At 45.0% G+C, this 13,007-nt stretch overlaps 1 pseudogene; it reads right to left on the bottom strand.

Moving 5' to 3' along the window:
- Nucleotides 1–1,333: 1,333 nt before the first annotated feature.
- On the bottom strand, nt 1,334–1,923 carry LOC123792451 (small COPII coat GTPase SAR1B pseudogene; annotated as a pseudogene).
- Between the last annotated feature and the right edge of the window lie 11,084 nt (nt 1,924–13,007).

The following is a 13,007-nucleotide window of genomic DNA, read 5'->3' as shown; positions in this document are numbered from 1 at the left end:
TTAGAGTTGCTTTTCTTTTGTTTTACCCCCAGCTTTGTTGAGATGTACTTGATGTGTAGTATTGTGTGAGTTTAAGGTGTACAACGTGGCGATTGTGCACAATAAGGTTAGTTAACACATCCATCCCTTCACTTACTTCCTTTTTTGGGGTGGTAGGTGTTGAGAACATTTAAGATCTACTCTCTTAGTGACTTGCAAGCATATTATACAGTAATTTTTTGTTATTAGAGAGAGAGTATGTGAGTGGGGGGAGGAGAAGAACCGGGGGGGGGGCGGCGGGACAAACAGACTCCGTGCTGAGCACGGAGCCCAATGCAGGCCTCGATCTCACAACCCTGAGATCGTGACCTGAGTCAAAATCAAGAGTCAGGTGCTCAACCGACTGAGCCACCCAGGTGCCCCAACAATACAATATTGTTAACTGTGATCCCACATTGCACATCAGATCCTTAGAATTTATTCATCTTATAACTGGAATTTCATACCCTTGTACCAACATAGAATTGCTTTTCAGTGTATGCAGTGAACTGTCATGTTAGTGAATTGACTACACTTTGACAGACATAGTTTTGAAATTGTTATGCTTTTTTTTTTAGGGGGGCCAAACATGAGAGTTTGTTTTACCGCATGCCATTTACAGAAGGAAAAACATTTCTGAGAACTGTAAGGTGTTGTGCAATCATCAATCAAGCTAATTATTATTTTTTAAAAAATATTTATCTATTTATTTTAGAGGGACAGAGCATGCATGTGCAGGGGGTAGGGGCAGAGGGAGAGGGAGAGTCTCAAGCAGAACCCCCCCCCGCCCCGCCGAGGATAGAGCCTGATGTGGGGCTTGATCTCACAACCCCGAGATCAGGACCTGAGCCAAAACCACAAGTCAGAGGCTTAACCGATTGAGCCACCCTCAATCAAACTAATTATTAACTGTACACTTAAGATAGGTGCACATATAATCTAAAATTTAAAAACTAGTTCAAAGAGAGTGCATACAGATTTTAACATGAGCTTTTAAATATAGTTATTATTTGTAGTTCTGTGTTGTTAAGCGTTTCAGATGTACTGCTGAAAAGTTGCTCTTTATAAATGGCGCTGAGGGTAATGTCAGGTTATAAACTGTGAAAACTATTTTAATGGATTGGAAAGCTAACATTATGATATTCAAACTTACTTGAATCAGTTTTCAATTCTCACTTAAATTAAGTTTGATATAATGTTAATAGTCTATAAAACATGTTTTGTTGCCAGCAAAAATCAGTGGAATTCAAGCTGTCCGTGTATGAGATCAAATCTCTGAGTAGACCCAGATGGCCAGACCTGGAACTAAGGCAGGTTAGTGTTTAATCAAGGTACACGCCATCCTGCGGGAACCTTCTCTGTAACCTTGTCTTTTGAGCACAGTGCACACGAAAACTGGTAAGAATTGGACATTTAGTTCTTTCTGAGATACACTGCGCTTGCCTGTTGTCTGGTCATATGAACCAAACATCTCCCATAACCTCTCCTCACTGACAGCCTCGTGTCTGTCGATCTCATTCCTGAGAATCCCTGTAGGCACATTAGCAGTGGTTTCATCTATTGTGAGTGAATCAAATTCAGTTGACCACTTCATGGTCTGCAATGTCCACCGGAAGTACAACAGCACTTGGTGGCAGGAAGGTCATATTTCCACACTCTTCCAGCTTGACATGTCCACCGGGATCGAAAGGTATAATGGTCACGCCAGCAATGGCTGGTTCTTCTGAAGTGGGAGCTAACCTGTGACATGTTGTGCAAATCTGCCATTTTTTAGCATAAGTGGCAATGTTGTTTTCTCACATTGAACAGTCCAAAAAATAGCAATTCGCCAGTTTTCTTATATAATCCTAAAAACTGTAGCATACTGCTGAACCCACAATAAATTCATTCAAATATGAAGAACATATCCAAATCTTATAGGGTCCGTGATTGTGGAGAACGCGGTTCCTTGTTTGATGTTGGCGATACAGCCTTCCAGACTGAACTGCAAAGCATCATCACAACTGGATATGCTTTTCCCTTAAAGTCAAATAAATTTTTAGAAAAGATGAGTAAGTTTTATCAGTGTGAATATGAATATTAAAAGATAATAAACCTCATATTTGGTTTAGTTATTTGAAAATTTTAAGTATGTTTGGAAAAACTTGGGTATGTGAATCTACTTTTTCAACTATGAATTTTTAAAATCTAATACAGTTCAAGTATTTTGATGTAAATTTTGCATCTGGGAAACTCTTTGTCTCTCCTTCTGTCCTGAATGACAGCGTTGCTGTCAGAGCATTCTTGAGTTAGATAGAGTATTCTTGGCTGCAGATTTTCCCCCGTTCAGCGCTGTGAATATCTCATGCCACTCTCTTCTGGGCTGCCAAGTTTCTGCTGAAAAACCCCCTGCTAGTCTGATGGGGTTTCCCTTGAATATGTCTTCTTTTGTCTTGCTGCTTTCAAAATTTTTTCTTTATCACTACTTTTTGCCATTTTAATTACATTATGTTGTCATGTGAATCTGCTTTTTTTTATTTTGTTGGGGGTTCTCTGTGCCTCCTGGATCTGGATTTCTGTTTCCTTCCCCAGATTAGGGAAGTTTTCAGCTACTATTTCTTCACGTAAATGTTCTGCCTCCTTTTCTCTTCTTCTTATGGGACTCATGTTATACCAATGTTATTACATTTGATGGAGTCACTGAGTTCCCTAAGTCCGTGCTCATTTTGCTTAATTCTTTTTTCTCTTTTGTTCAGCTTGATGACCTTCCATTACTCTTTCTTCTCAGTCATGAATTTGTTCCTCTGCTTCTTCTAGCCTGATGTTCTATCAAGAGTGTTTCTCATTCATTTATTGAGCCCTTTTCTCTGCTATGTTATTCCTTATCTCTGTGTTATGGGTCTCACTTAGGTCTTCCACCCTTTTCTCAAGTCCAGTGAGTATCCTTATGATTATTACTTAAATTCTCTATCAGGCATGTTACTTATATCTGTTTCGCTTACATCTCTGGCTGTGACCTTGTCTTCATAAATTTCTTTGTTTCCTCTTTCTGTCTGCCTCTGTCTATTTCTGTGTGTTAGGAAAGTGAGCTGTCTTTTGCATGTGAGGGTACTGACCTTATGAAGAAGAGGTCCTGCAGTGTCGTGTCCCCTATTCCCCAGGGCCTGGCACTTCGGGAAGTGTCTCCAGTGCGTGCTGCATGTGCCCTGCTGTTGTGTCCTGGCCACTTCATTCTTCAGGCCAGTCGTCTTCAGAGGCTGTTTGCCTGTGTGGGCAGTGTCTGGTCCCTGACCTGAATGTGGCAAGTTTTAACTAAGTGTGCTCTGGTCTGTTGTGAAATGAGGCCTGTTGCCCTGCAAAACTCCTGGGTTGGGAGACATGGTGTAAGCAAGGGCTTGGGCCAGTCTTCTGGGGGAGGGGCCTGCTGCGGTGGGACTGAGGCAAGGGTGACTGGGTGGAGTGGTTCCACTGGGGTGTGGGGGTTGGGGGGGCTTGGGGTAAGCAAGTGTTGGTGGCTTATGCTAAGGGGTGGAGGAGGGAAATGGTGCCGGCGAGTTCCTTTGTTCCCAGAGGGGTCTCTGTATGAACACTGTCTCTCTGGGAACTCTGAGATGAACACATAACCTCCCTACTGTGTGCCCCAGGCACTCTTCAGACAGCTGTTTCCCCACTTATGTCCGCAGGCTGTTTGCTCTGCCTTCTCTCCGGGCTCTCCCAAGCCCAGCCCGCTGACCTTTAGAGCTCTAGGATTGAAGCCCCCTCTGGTTGCAAGAACTCATAAAAATCAGCCCCTCTCTTTTCCCAGCAGGTGGGCTCCCCTGCGTGCTAGTCTGTCTTACTCTTCTCCATAGCCACAGCTCCCTCCCTACCGTGGTGGCTCTTTCTTCCCCGAACTGCGTCTCTGCACTTCCTACCTTCTCCAATGTGGCCCCTTCTCTCTCTTTAGTGGGGAGTTTGTTCTGTCTGTCTTCAGGTCGATTTCTGGGCTATTTAGGATGATTTGGCAGTTATTTAGTTGTGTCCATGGGACGAGGTGAGTCTAGGGTTCTCCTACTCCACCATCTTCCCAACTCCTAAATTTAGCATCTGAATTGAGATGTGCCATAAGCATAAAATACATATGGATCTTGAAAATGTATTAAAAAGCAAAATATTTTTGTACTGATTACATGTTGAAATGATAATCTGGATATATTGAGTTAAATAAAATATGTAATGACAATTTCACTCTTTTTACCTTTTAAAAAATATGGCTACTAGAAAATTTTAAATTCTGTATGTGGCTCACATACTTCCATTGGACAGCATGAGTCTGAGGCTCTTGTCACAATCTAGGAGTGTCTGTAATGCACCTTTTGTACATACATGGGTGTGTAACCAGAGGCAGAGCGGACAGTTTCCACCTTTACTTTCCACTGCGTTATCAGCTCAGAAGTGAGGTGCAGTATTGGGCATGTTTAACAATTGGCTGTTGGGGTAAAAAACCCTGTTTTGTAGCGTTATCCAGTTTCCATGGTGTAAATTCTTCCATTGTGGCCCATTTCAAGCTACCAACTGGACATCCCTAGGAGATGGGAGGAAATACTTAGGATCGACCCTCGCCAGCAGGCGGCGGCCAGCTTCACACCGCTAGTCAGGACTAGCTGTTACTCCTCACTGTTTCTGCAGTCTTGTGCACCAAGTTTGCCAACAGTAAGTGTCTGGCTTAAATATTTGTCGAATGGATGAATGAGTGCTCTGCCGGCTACCGATCTCCTGTTGTTAACGGTTTTTTCTGGATCCTTTAACTGTTCTGGAATGTATGTTCCTCAAGGGTAGATGCAGGAAGCGTTCTCCCCCTGGGCCGTCGCGGTGAACCTGTCGTGCTGTCCAGATCCTCCGCCCGCGCAGTCACTCGCTGCGCAGCTGTGGGCGTGCTGTCTGCCGGTGGCGCTCGGGAGACCCTCCGCGGGGCCCATGAGGAGCCAAAAGGCGTCATGTCTGAAAGTGACGCCCCATCACCCACCTGCACACAGTCTGCATCTGAGGGTCCGTTTGCCAGAGAAGGCAACCTACAATGGCCATGTTGAAAACAGAAACGGAAAACGACAATAGCATTGCTCTCGTCTCTCAAGGTCCTTTTGTTTGTTACTTCTCAGCTGTTTTCTTCCACGTTGGTGACGGTGAGGGTCAGATGTTACCACTTCCTGTGCCTTCTGAGAAGTGACAATTACCAGCAAGGTGAGCCACGAAGTTATCTCTGACGTGTTCCTGAGAATCAAAGCTCTCATTGGCAGTTGTAAAGGACTTTTCAAGCCTGTCTGGGAACTCCTCTGTCCTTGAATCTTCAGGGTGGTTTCGGTTTGATTGTGGCTTAATGGAGCACTTGCCGCCTTAAATTACGGAGTCTCAGCCTTTTGCAGTTTCTGGGAAGCTCTCAGCCACTACTTCTTTATATTGGATTTTCCCCGTCTCTTTATTATCTCTTTCTGGGTCTGGAATTAGACAAAGTCTCCATGTCTAATGTGTTTGTTTTCCTGTTTCTTCATCTCTTGGTGCCGTGGTCTCGCACTCTCCACGGGTTGTGCGTCAAGGTCATTGACTCTCTCACTATCTCTTCATTAGCAGTGCAATTATCTCATTAAGGTTTTAATTTCAGTAATTATTTTTCAATGTCGGGAAGTTCTATTCTGTCCTTTAACAAATATGCCTGTTTATTTTTTATAATTTCTTGCTCTTTACCCATGTGTTCAATTCCCTCTTTTATTTCTTTTTTTAATTTAATTTAATTTTAAATTCAATTAATTAACATACAGTGTATTACTAGTTTCAGAGGTAGAGGTCAGTGATCATCCGTTGCATGTAACACCCAGTGTCATCACATCACGCGCCGTCCTTCCTGCCCATCCCTTGCTACCCCTTCCACCCATTCTGTAACCCTCAGTCTGTGTCCCGAGTCCAGAGTCTCTCGTGGTTTGTCTCCCTCTCTGATTTTGTCTTGTTTTGTTCAATTCTCTCTTCTATTTCTGTAAGCATATTAGATGTACTTCTTTTATATTTGAGGATTCTGGGTGTGTTGTGACCCTTACCTGGGGGCTCATGTCCACTGGGGTGCTATCAGTGGGTTTTTGAGGCCCACTTTGAGGATGCATTCCTCCAGAAAGAATTCAAATTTGCTTCTGTCAAATGTACTCTTACTTTATGTCGCTGCGTGATGTTCCGTGGTCCGAGCGTGACTTATTTAATTGTCGCTCTGCTGACAGGCATGGGGGAGGGACATGAAGTGTGTACTTCCTCTCCTCGGGACGGGTCCCACTGCGAGTCTGTTTGTCGCAGGTGTGGTGGCGGTTGCTGTGAAACCCTGACACTGCGGACCACGTTCCCTGCGACCAGTGGTGACACTGACGTAGCCTGACAAGCACCATTCCTCAAACAGCCGCACTAAGCAGGCGTTCTGGAAAGTGTGACACAGAACTGCCGTATCTTTATATCTGACGGCACTGACCTCTCGTGATAAGCGCCGACGTTGCTGAGCTCTGTGTGCCGGACACTCTTCTCGGAACCTCACGAGTATCAGCGCAGTGAATCCAGACGACACTCTTCAGAGCTGTGTGCCCGTTCTGCAGCTGGGTGTGGATGGGTGCAGATCGGGCCGTCCGCTGCAGGCGCCCCTCTGTTGCAGAAGCTGGCACGGGGACTTAGGGCCACGGGATCTCTTGAGGCTGAACGGCTCTTGAGGAAAGCCCGTGGCAAAGGAGGGCCGCAGGATCCAGCAGGGAGAATAGGCTGGGGTCTAGCCTCACCGGATCTGCAGGGGGAAGAGCAGGCGAGGCAGAGGTAGCAGCCGTGGGAGTGAGCTCAGACTCACATCGACCGCGGGTCATGCTCCGGGGTGGGTGGCCGGTGTAAACTGCTCATGGCATTTGGGTGCACAGGGAGGGAAAGAGGATGTGGGGTGAGCACCAATGATGTCTGCTGCAGCCACACGCTAGGAAGGGGAAAGCAGAGCTCAGAGCCAGACCAGCCAGCTGCGGACTTGCACGGCTGGGCCGTGACCTCCGTCCACTGCAACTGCGTTCGTCTACCTCAGGCCCCTGACTCGCCAAGCCAAGTGTGCCTCCAATTTCCTAGACAGTTTCGATTTTTTTGTTCGGAGCAGATTTTATGCCCATTCAGTGCAGAGGTTGTAAGACTATGGCAACCACAATTCTCTCGTTTCTGTCCTCCCAACTTGGCAAGGCCTGTCCGTGCACATTTTGCATTTGCTCAAGGCCAGGACCAAGTACACAAGCCTGCGAGTCAGCGTCTCCTGAGCGTCTGTACTGAACCCCTCTCTCTGGCCTTGCCCAGGGCCACTGAGAGAAGGGCTGGATCCCACAGCCTCTCTTCAACGACAGCAGGCGTGGCCCCGAGAATCCTGGCGTTTCCCTAGGTTCCTCTTCCTACCTCTCATCAGTGGGGGAAATGGTAGAATGAGGGGCGTAGGCATCTGGAATTGATCACTGCAGCTTCTGGATGTCAGACACTCAAAGCTATGCAGGCATGGAGTCGGGGCGGCTGGAAGCTTTGAGAACAGGGAGCAGTCTGCCCCAAGCCCTCCCGCGCACAGACAGCCGTCTAGATGTGCTCTCTCTCCCACAACTTCGCTCCAGCTTCGTCTTTGACCCGTTCTTTTGCTCTGCACAAGCTTCCCTCATCTCAGAGTTGTGGCCTAGTCAGCCCAGGGGCCTGTCAGTCCCAACACTGTCTCCTGTCCGGCTGTTTGGCTCTCGTAAGGACGGGTCTGGTCCTTTAGCCTCCAGCTGGGAGTTAGCCTGCTTTCTCTCCCTGTGCACTGAAACCTAAGTTGGCGGGGGCCACGAGGCGCTCACAGTCCACCCTGCTCCAGAGCCGTGCCCTGGTGGACGCAAGGCAGGCACCCCTGCCGTAGGTACCATGGCACTCAGACTCTGCCAGGAAGACTGATGTCGCGGGATTGAGTGTCGTTAGTGAAATTCACCGTTGTTCTCTCCACTCAGCAACATCGTGAGTGTGTTTAGTATAACTGTTGACTTTTAATTAGTTCTTACCTTCTCTACCAGATTTCAGTAGTTTGTTCTAGTGATGTTCCATGTTCTCCTGGAATCTTAACTGACCCATTTCCATTTCCCCCCTTGTATCTCTCCTTCTCCACCCTTAACTCACAAATCCTAAACAACGGGCAGCTGGTGGGCTGGGTCTGTAGAGTACGCAACTCTAGATCTTGGGATTGTGAGTTCAAGCCCACATTGGGTGTAGAGATTACAAAAAAAAAGAAAAAATCTTGAACACAGGGGTGTCTGGGTGGCTCAGTGGGTTAAGTGTCCGACTCTTGATGTCATCTCAGGTCGTGATCTCAGTGTCGTGGGATTGAGCCCTGCTTTGGGCTCCGTGCTGAGCATGGAGCCTGCTTGGGATTCTTGCTCTCTGCCCCTCCCCCCCTAAAAAAACCCCTGAGCACAATATTAGGAAATTAAATCCAGCAATGTATAACAAGGATATGACATCATGAGCAAGTGGAGTTTATCCTAGAAATTAAGGGTTGGTTTGATTCTCAAAAATTAATCGGTGCAATTCTCCATATTAACAGAATAAACAGGAAAACTGCATGATGAGCTCTATATGTATAGCTCCCATTTTTTATTTTAAAAAAGCCGTCTGTAAACTAAGAATGGAAAGAAACCGCCTCAATCTGATAAAGAATGCCTATGAGAGATCTGTAATTAATGTCACTCTTTCCCCAAGGTCCAGAATGAGGCCAGGGGTTGTTGCTAATCAAGTCTCTTCATCATCGTGCTAGAGGTCCCGACCTGTACCATAAAGCAAGAAAAAATAAAAGGAATAAAATAGGAAGGGAAGAAATACAATTGTTTGTATCTATTGATGATGTGACAGCTTGCTAAGGAAAACCCAGAAGAATCTAACCAATGACTACAGTAAGTGAATTTAGCAAGGTAGCAGGATAAAAGACCCTTATACTAAAATTGATTTTATTCCCACTTACAACAAATAACCGGACACACAATTTAAAATACTTTTACCAACTGAAGATCTAAATTAAAAAAAAATTACAATAGCATAAAACTATGAAATACTTAGCAATAAATACAATAAAAGATAAGATCTTTGTACTGAAAACAAGGAAATTAAAGAAGGCAAATAGCTGGAGGGCTATACTTTGCTCATAGATTAGAAGACTCAGTAACAAGGAAATGTCAGTACTTCTGAAACTGATCAAAGGTTGAACATGATGCTAATCACAGTCCCTGCAACTTTTAAAAATATATTCACAATTCTAAAAATTATATAAACATTTAAAGGACTCAGCCAAGACAATATTGAAGAAAAACAAAGTTCGAATGATCAGTGCTTGCTTTATTTTTTTTGATATCAGTGCTTACTTTATATTTTTTTAAAAGATTTTATTTATTTATTTGACAGAGAGAGACAGCGAGAGAAAGAGGGAACACAAGCAGGGGGAGTGGGAGAGGGAAAAGCAGGCTCCCAGCGGAGCAGGGAGCCCAATGCGGGGCTCGATCCCAGGACTCTGGGATCATGACCTGAGCTGAAGGCAGACGCTTAACGACTGAGCCACCCAGGCGCCCCCCAATGCTTACTTTAAAGATACAGTGATCAATACAGTATTTTATTGTTATAAGGATAGAGAAATAGATGAACAGAACACAGAGTTCAAAAAGAAACCTCCACATATAATATAGTCCAATTGATTTTTGACAAAGACAGTAAGGAAAGCAATTCAATGGGGAAGGGAACTTTTCAATAAATTGTGTTGGAACAATGTTCAGGAAAAAAAAAAAAAATGAACCTTGGCCCTCAACTCACAGCATGTGCAAAAATTAATCTGAGATGAATCATAGTCCTAAGTGCAAAAGCTAATATCACAGCTTCTAAAAGAAACCATAGAAGAAAACCTTTATGACCTTGAGGTAGATAAAGATTTCTTTTTTTTTTAAAGATTTTATTTATTTAGTTGACAGAGATAGAGACAGCCAGCAAGAGAGGGAACACAGCAGGGGGAGTGGGAGAGGGAGAAGCAGGCTAATAGCAGAGGAGCCTGATGTGGGGCTGGATCCCATAACGCCGGGATCACGCCCTGAGCCGAAGGCAGACGCCTAACGACTGCGCCACCCAGGTGCCCCATTTCTTAAATGTGATATAAAATGCACTCTACATAAAAGAAAACATTGTTAACTCAGGCTCCATCAGAATTAACATATTCTACTCATTAAAAGAAACTGTTAGTAAAGGAAAGGGCAAGCCACCAACTTGGAAAAAATAATCACAATGTATATAACAGAGGACTCATACCCAGAATATGTAAAGAACTCCCTTAAATCAATAATAAAAAGTTGGGGGGCACCTGGGGTCTCAGTCGGTTAAGTGTCTGACTCTTGATTTCTGCTCAGGTCATGATCTCAGGGTTGTGAGATCGAGCCCTGTGTTGGGTTCTGCGCTGAACATGAAGCCTGCTTGGGATTCTCCCTCCCTCTGTCTGTCCCTCCTCCTGCTTGCCCGAGCGTGTGCTCACTCTCGCCACCTCTCTCTCTAAAATAAATAAATAAATCTTAAAAAATAATAAGTCAATATGTCTGGTTTAAAACTAGAAGATTTGAACAGTCACTTCAGAAAGGTTGATTTCTAAGTAAGAAAGAGCATATGAAAATATATTCAACATCATTAATTACCAGGAAATAAAAATTAGAAGCATAATGAGATACCAGTACATACTCAACAGAAGAGGTCAAATTTAGAAAGTGACAATACTAAGTCTTAGGAGGGGTGTTCAGCAGCTATAATTCTCACATATTGCTGGTGGGAGTGTAAATGCTGTAAACACTTTGTAAAAGTTTCGGCAATTCCTCATAAAAACAAAAAATACACAGTTCCTTGTCCAGGTATGTAGAAAAGAAAACAGAAATGAATCCAGAGATTCACAGAGGACTTGAACCAAAATGTTCCTAGCTTCACCCTTCATAAAGGGTCAGATTGGGAAGTAACCCAATGCCCCTCAGCAGGATGGAGACACAAATCAGGGTGTATTTATCCAGTGGGGTACTGTTTGTCAGTGAAGACAACGGGCTACTAATACGCACTGGCACGTGGATGAAGCGAAAAGCGTGGTGAGTGAAAGAAGCCGGACAATTCCATTTATGTGAAGTCCGACAAGCAAACCGAAGCCGCCATGATGCCAATCAGAGCAGTGCTTGAGGCTGGGGACGGGGTGTCTAGATCGGCGTTCCCCAGAAAGAGGCAAGAAGGAGTTTTCTGGGGTGATGGAAAGTGTTCTTGATCTCCACTTGGGCGACTTCGAACTGTGTCAACGATGGCCGTCAAGTACTCTCAGGACCAAGAAACCACAGGTAAGCCGCCAGCGAGAAGGGCAAGCGTGCTTGCTGTGGGACAGATCTGGCTGTTACGAGACTTCCTTGTGACTCCTCATTAGCACTTGTCCAGGGCTGCTCTGATGGTGTTATTTGCAAGTTAAAAGTTGCGCACAGACCAGGAAATCCCCGGCACTCACGATGACTTTCATATTTACTTTGGAATCAGAACAGCATGTCCCCTTTGTTTCATTTAACTTTTGCTTTCAGTTCTTGAGTCCTGGGCGGAATGTATCTCTTTAGCTAAAAATGTAACAACTTGCAGTGAAATGGTGTTGGGCTGGGACTGAAGTTCTTACAGCCTTTCCACCCTGTGAAACTCCTTCCAGAGAAAGAGTATTTGTTCATCATGATTACCCTCAAGGGAAAAGAATGTTTTAAAATTATCTAATAACAGGATATTGAGAACACACCAGTGGTGATCAAGTTTCCAATCCAGGCATGGGGTGAACAGGCCTCTCACGCTGGCTTACGCGCAGACAGCGGAGGAAAGCTCGTAGACCAGACAGAAGTGGCCCCATGTGTCTATCTTGTCGTGTCCTCAGGCATTTCCTTGCTTCTGTGTCTGAAACAGTCCTGAGAGAAAATATATTTAGGTAATATGTGGGTGCTGGAAGGAAAAATGGAAGTTTTATATAAGATACTTGGGATAGTCACAGGGTTAGAGGGGAAAATATAAGGTAGGTTACAGTATTAAAAAATTGGGTGTGGGTTTAGAATGCAGAAGGCCCAGGAGGACAGACTGACTCTGTTTTTGTCAGTCAACACAGATTTATTGAACACCCACCATTTACAGGTGCCCTGCTGATGCTAGAATAACGTGAACAAAATATATGCAGGCCTTGCTCATCTGCAACTTAGAATTGTTATAGGAAAACAATTCTTGTAAAAAAATCAACAGTTAGGGGCATCTGGGTGGCTCAGTCGGTTGGGCTGCTGGCTCTTGGTTTCAACTCAGGTCATGATCTCAGGGTCGTGAGATCAAGCCCGGCAACAGGCTCCGTCCTCAGCGGGACATCGTCTTGGGATTCTCTCCCTCCCTCTCTCCATCTGCCACTCCCCCTGTTCACACACTCTAAAATAAATGAATGAATCTTTAAAAAAAATCACCTGTTAAAGTTGTGTGAAATGTTGCAGAGGAGACAGAGAGATCTACTCCAGGCCCTGGAGGGACTGCTCTCAACTCTCACTGAGTCTCAGGCACATGGGAATCCCAGTCCCCTCCGGACTTCTCAGGCCTGGTCTTTTTGTTTTCTTTTTTTTTTTTTTTTTTTTTTTTTGAGTAGACTCTATACCAAGTGTGGAGCCCAATGCAGGGCTTGAACTCGTGACCCTGAGATCAAGACCTGAGCTAAGATCAAGAGTCCGACAATTACCCCGCGGAGCCACCGAGGTGCCCCAGGCCCTAGTGTTTAAATTGGGATACGTGCTCCCTTGGGCAGGCTCACCAGGTCCGCACAAAGGTTTAGTCTTGGGCAAATGGGAACTCAAATGGTTCTCAGAGAACTGACAGCCTGACCCTTAATTTCCACATGTAGTTCTTCCTAAAACTGATCAGCCTGAAAACAAGAGCTGCTCAGGGGGCCAGGCCTGTCCTGTCTTCTCACCAAG

The sequence above is a fragment of the Ursus americanus genome, chromosome 16, assembly GCF_024610735.1.
Source record: "Ursus americanus isolate L20-20 chromosome 16, mUrsAme1.1.p, whole genome shotgun sequence".
Classification (NCBI taxonomy): domain Eukaryota; kingdom Metazoa; phylum Chordata; class Mammalia; order Carnivora; family Ursidae; genus Ursus; species Ursus americanus.
The sequence above is the reverse complement of the archived record's forward strand: the minus strand, read 5'-3'. Positions and strand labels throughout refer to the sequence as shown.